Source organism: Xenopus laevis, chromosome 3L, assembly GCF_017654675.1.
Source record: "Xenopus laevis strain J_2021 chromosome 3L, Xenopus_laevis_v10.1, whole genome shotgun sequence".
NCBI lineage: Eukaryota > Metazoa > Chordata > Amphibia > Anura > Pipidae > Xenopus > Xenopus laevis.
The window spans coordinates 42182509-42189045 of record NC_054375.1 but is presented as its reverse complement, the minus strand read 5'-3'; the positions used below and the strand labels follow the sequence as shown (position 1 = coordinate 42189045).

General features: G+C 32.9%; 1 protein-coding gene across 3 annotated transcripts in view; it reads left to right on the top strand.

The window, feature by feature from the left end:
- The first annotated feature begins 422 nt into the window (after positions 1-422).
- Positions 423-6537, top strand: part of LOC108710917 (teneurin-2) — a 1136107-nt gene continuing 1129992 nt past the window's right edge. For all 3 annotated transcript variants that reach the window (XM_041586173.1, XM_041586172.1, XM_041586171.1), the window contains exon 1: positions 423-523. The gene's annotated coding sequence lies outside the window, so the exon portion shown is untranslated. The remainder of the gene's footprint in view (positions 524-6537) is intronic.

Sequence of the window (6537 nt, the reverse complement as noted above, 5' to 3'; positions counted from 1 at the left end):
ATCTTTGCTGCAAATGGCATGAATGCTATAAAAATATAACAATGCCCAGTGTTCACAGCTTCCCACTCAAAAATAAACTGTGAATGTACCAAACATAAAATCCCCACAATTTATTTCTGTATTGCAAAGAACTGTAAAAATCATCCTGGTAATTACCTCAGTACCAGAAAATAAAATGTATGATCCTTTCCTCATAAATATATCATTCGCATTTCTTATAACTTTTCTTTCAATCTCAGGGCCACTAATGACAATGCAAATAAAGGAAAGTAGAATCTACTTTGTGTTTTATATATAACAGAATAAACTGCTACATTAAGAAGTAATGCTAACTGTATATTCAACAATTGTTTCTTCCATACAGTGCATTCTAATTATTGTTTTATTGTACTGTGTTTCCCTTTTTTATGTCTTTAGTGGATATGAATCATTTGCTGCAGAAGAGGTCCAAGTAATTGTTCCCCAGCTTTATGCATGAAACAAGTCCTTCACCTGCCGTGTATTCTTCTGAGGATTTCAGCAGGTAATGCATAATTCTTTAATGCTATACATGTTTCCATCTGCCTTCTGATAATAACCATGTCCTTGTAATACATGATTTATATAGTATTTGGATATTTTTTGACAGTTTGTACAGTTTTGTTGGATCTCTTTATGTTTCTCCAGAACATTTTAAAGGAAAAGTCCTCTGTGGAATACAAACATGTACTATACTTCCTGGTTTCTTTTTTCCCTTTCTAAACTGTAGATGAAGGAAAATAGAATAGCAAATTATGCCAGGAAGATAGTCCAGGAGAATATATTTCACTGTATAATACTTGGGTGTACACAGCAGCCCTTTTCAAGAGTACATATGTGGGGCATTCAATCTCCTCTAACTGAAGGTTTGATGTAATTTAGGCTGTCCAAGGTTTTAATCTTTACTGTATGGACTGCTGTCTTAAAGGAGAACTAAACCCTAAAAATGAATACGGCTAAAAACGCCATATATTATATAATGAACGTATTGTACCCACCTAAAGTTTCAGCTTCTCAATAGCAGGAATGACTTCAGGACTTCAAACTTGTCACAGGGGGTCACCATCTTGGAAAGTATCTGAGACACTCACACGCTCAGTGGGCTCTGAGCAGCTGTTGAGAAGCTAAGCTTAGGGGTCTTCACAAAATTATGAAGCAGAAAATGAGGTTGGCCTGTAATATAAGATGATGCTACAAGGCTGATTTTGATGCTATTTGCACTGGGCTTTGTGCTGCCATCTAGTAATTATCTGTATTAATTACTAGTTATTAATTACTAATCAGCCTTATATTGTGATATTTATATTCTATGTGTACTGTATATTTTGAGTCGGTCCCTAAGCTCAGTAATTGACAGAAGCACAAAACATGTGCACTGAATCAGCAAAAAAACAGATGGGGAGCTACTGGGGCATCTTTAGGGGCACAGATCTTATAGAAGCTAAGAACATAATGTACAACATTTCTAGCCTACATACTTTACTTTAGCTTTAGTTCTCCTTTAATCTCATGCAGCTGCAGTAAAACTAAAATTTCCAGCAGGCCTTTGATTAGCAACTTGTTATCATCAAAGATGAGTTCCAAAGGCAGGTGTCAGAATCCCTTTAAAACATAATTGCAAATAATGAGGAAAGTTGAAAAAAATCTGGACCTTGAGAACATGTTTGGGTCAGTCTTAGCTAGATAATACATGTACACCATTAGATCTTCTTGTTATGTTTTTCAAATGGCACAATAAGGTGCTCTTATCCAGTGAATATATAACTAAATTATCCATTTAGTAACAAATCAAAATTAATCAAATTTTGAATTTTGATTAGATTTTTTTTCCATGGATCTCTCAAAATGTGGTTTTCTATTTTTTTTTAAAAAAAAAAGCTCTTAAAATGTAAGATTTAGGGGCCTATCTAATAAGGGTCAAAGTGAATTTTCGAATTCAAAAACTTCGAATTTTGAAGTAATTTTTGGGTACCTCGTCCATCGAATAGCCCAAAATTTAATTCAAATTGAAAAAACTTCACAAATTCGACCATTTGAAAATCAAAGTACTGTCTCTTTAATAAACTCGACTTTGCCACCTTAAACCTGCCGAATTGCTGTTTAGCCTATGGGGGAACCTCCTATAACCTATATGAGCTGCTGGCTAAGTTTTGAGAAGTCAAAGTTTTTTTTGTAAAATCGCACGATCGTACGATTAAATAGTATGAATCGAGCGATTCTTCGAAATTCGACCCTTGATAAATCTGCCCCAAGTGTAATAACCATGAAAACCACTAATACAAAACTTTGCCAGGTAAAAGTTACCGAGATCCTTTAGAAGTGGGAGCTGTGCTGATCTTTTTGGACCACTCTAAATCAACTTTTAGAGGTTTTTGTATATTTTTTCCTCAGGAATTGTTTGAAAAACTCACATTTTTAGAGGTTTTTGAGATAATCATATTTTTTAGCTCAGTTCATACTTTTTTCACAAAATTCCGATTTTGTAATAAATCTGATGATATTAGTAGTTTTATAGTTTGTGAGTTTAGTTGTGGTTTCAAATACCACTAAAACCATCAATTTGAGACTGTTGATAATTAGGCCCCCACATATTATTGCACACTACTACTACTTTTTTCGTAAGAGTATCAGACATGAGTTGAAATTATATTCTAAATTAAAGAATTGGGATTTAGAATTGTAGTTATTTTTTAAACATTATTTAAGATGCCTGTAGAGGTACCTCAAACATACAGTTGTTAGCCCCTAATCTGTTACAATAACATCAACCACTGTTATTGGAAACCAGACAACACCATTATTTACTAAGTCATAATAAATAAAAAAATAATCAAATTTGTCCCCAATACATTTACTTAGGGAAGAAAGTAGGGGGCATTCCCAGTTTCTGCAAATATGTATGATATGAATAATGATAAGATAGACTAATTTTGTGTACCACCTACATACCAGTAATTCCCTTTTCTTGTTGTTAGTAGCTCAATAATAATAGTAAGAGCAATAGAACCTAGAATTGTTCGACTTTATGATCTGTTGGTGTTTTCTTATGCTGATACTAACATCTCTACAATAGTCTAATAGAATTTAAAATTCTTCCAGTTATTGGCTTAAATGTTGCAGTGTATACATAGCATATCCTTTCAGTATTTCAGTATAATATCTGATTGGAAAATAGCATTCTGTTACAGTATGAATTTTTCTTTTCATACAATGAATTTAATAGAATTTCTATGCATGTGAAATACAAGTAAGTAAAAGCTTTAAATAGATGTATTTTCAATCTTAAATCCATTCACTCATGTATATTATACTGTCCAGTTTTGTAAAGTAAGCCAGTTTGGGGATTAAAAGAAGAGATAACTCTTTTTCAGACTTAGCGGCAATCAGTTTATAGATGCTTTCTTGGAATCAAATACACTTTAAAATGAAGCAAAACTGACAACTCAAAAGATACAACTGTAACAACCCACTGTTGCTTAAAATACAATACCCAATAATGTGTTCCTTCTAGAATGAAAGACCAGGCTTTTCTTTTCATTATTAAGTTTAAGTCCGATTCCTAGTCTGGAAATTCTAGTTTTCTTTTAATTCATTTTCTGGCGAGAAGAACAACTTTCATTTAATAAATGTGCAGTACTGTTCAACAACTCAGAATGGTTATATCCTTACACTGTGTAATATAACTGTGCAACTTTTTATTTTTGTTTCCTCAACTGACTTTATTAAAAAAGAATCACTGCGTAACTTTAATGTACTGCCACAGTATGCTGTCCAAAAACATGTAATCTTAATGCTCTGCAATTTTACATAAATATTCATGTCAATAATGTTTTTTTTTTGTTTGGTAGTTAAGAGAGCAACAACCATCTCATAATATCTTTGTTGAATGGGTGCTCAAGCAGTATAACCCTTGACAGGGGTATTGTCATACAATTTACTCCCATGTGCAAAAGTGAAAAAGTGTTTTATTGTGGTCAAATACCAGGGTAAAAAATGTTAATAACAATGTATTTTGAACACTCATCTATACACCTTTAAATTAGGGATGCACAAAATCCAACATTTTGGAACTTGGCCGAAATCTTGAATCCTTCTTGAATCTGAACATTTTGGAACTTGGCCGAAATCTTGAATCCTTCTTGAATCTAAACATTTTGGAACTTGGCCGAAATCTTGAATCCTTCTTGAATCTGAATGCTAATTTGCATGTTGAAATTAGGGCCAGAAACATCAAAAGAGAACTGCATGCTGCACATGCAGTTAACATTTTTTTGTGAGGAAAACTCACATGATTTCAAGGATTCAGATTCGGTTCGGCCAGACTCTTGGATTCGGTGGAATCCAAATCCTGCTGAAAAAGGCCAAATTCTGGCCAAATCCCGAACCGAATCCTGTATTTGGTCCATCCCTACTTTTAAAAAATAAAGTATCTTGTTGGCCCTTGCACCTGCTTACTAATTAAAAACACTTTAATGACCTTCGCTAACAATAACAATGAACTATTCAACCTGTGTTGAGTTAAATCACCAAAAACTTATGTTTGAATGCTTATTTTGGGAATGGTTAATTAGGTGACCAGATGTTGTAGACCTGCCATTCCCAGTTTCTCACTAATAAGCATATTTAAACCAGGGTTTATTGGTACTTTAGTCAATCATTCTGTGTCATGTTTTGTTAAATGAGATTGTAGATAGCAATATTTCTTGGTGAATACAAGTCCTCATCCAACCCTTTTCCATTGTCTGTGAAGAGGAATGATGCAAACACACAAATTTACCTTTGAACTCAAACTAAAGATCTCCATTAAGACAGTGAAGACCAAATGCTTCCAATCTCTAACTCAGAATTCTATAAACTTCAAACCTTCACTTACCCTGAGACAGACTGATTAAGGAGAACATTTTTGTTTCAATATTTTCGCCGTCTTGTTGTTGTTAGTAAGATAGGGACAAGTATACACAATTTTTGATGGTTTATTAGGGAAACACAAGTCAAATGTATTTTATATAGTACTACCTCCTGTGCCTTGTTGCAAGGACGTCTGCCATGATATGTGTTGTTGTGTGTGTGTGTTTTGATACACACTTCTATGTGTTTTGATACATTTTTACTGTTTTTAGACAACATGAGTTCTTCCCAAATGTTTTTTTGATAATTAACTACTCTCTTGCAATAAAATAATTACATTTTCACTCCATTTTGTGATTTGACTGGCCTTAATGTCTTTCACTGCGTTAGGCTCAGAGGACATTTCTAATTGATAAAACACCTGACCAGATAAATAAGGCACAGTGTAATCAAGACAGGATAAATAAATAAGAAGCCCCAGTTGACTGCTTAATTAATATTCCTAGTAACACTTACGTCATTCCCAAGTAACACATTTAACATGTTTGTGACAATATTTGCCAATAAATGTAAATGTCACAGGCTAATCATACATATTTAATGAAAAATAGTGCATTTTTCTAAGAATTCTTTAGAAATAAATAATCTCTATAACAGAAATCAGGTAGAGAAAAGTCTTGATTAATTAAGCACAGATGATTATCGTCACAAGTGGGGATTTTGGGGGACTATTAAATTGAACTATTTTCCTGGGGGATTATAATTTTAATGTTCTTTTACCCCATTTAATCAAACATAGATTCTAAATGTAATTCAAAATTTATTAGAATAACATTTCTTACTGTGTTAACTGATTAAAAAAACTTTTCCATATACATAATATTTGTTGACAAAACAAACATAACAGAGAAATACCCTTCATGACCTTTTTTCAGAACATCCAGTCATATAGTATTGTAGATTGCTGTAAATCACCCCTATTAATGACAGAAAAGATATTCCTCACTGCAGGATATCATTTCCAGTGCAAATAATAACACACAAGAGAGATTTCATTTTACACTGAAAAAAGAAGCATGCTAAAAATGGTATGTCTTATATCTGTTTTATATAGTTAATTACATAGTTAATTTGGGTTAAGAAAAACCCATAGTCCATCAAGCCCAACTCTTCCAAATGAACCCCAGTGTATGTGTGTATATATTTATAGAGATTGCACTTATTAATGGCATAGGTGTTTTGTCAGGAGGTGCGGATACATACAAACAAGTCTATAATACTATAGACACACTCACACATGAAAACTAAATATATATATATATATATATATATATATATATTATATTATATTATATATATGGTATATATCATGTATATGTACTGTATATACAGTATATATATACACACTATATTCTTTTTTTATAAGTTTTTATTTAACAGTTTTCAGTTTAAACATACATACTGTAGTGCAAAAGTAAGAAACACAAAAGACAGAAAAAAGGGAAAGAGAAAAGAGAGAGTGAGCCCAAACGGTCCATTTGAGCCTGATAAAGAAGGAATCAAGACAGTATGTTGGGGTTACTGTTCAGGCTGATGTTCAAGCCAGGAACTTCAAATCTCAAAATGATTTGGGCAACCGTGTGCCAAATATTCAATTTTTGCTTGGTCAGG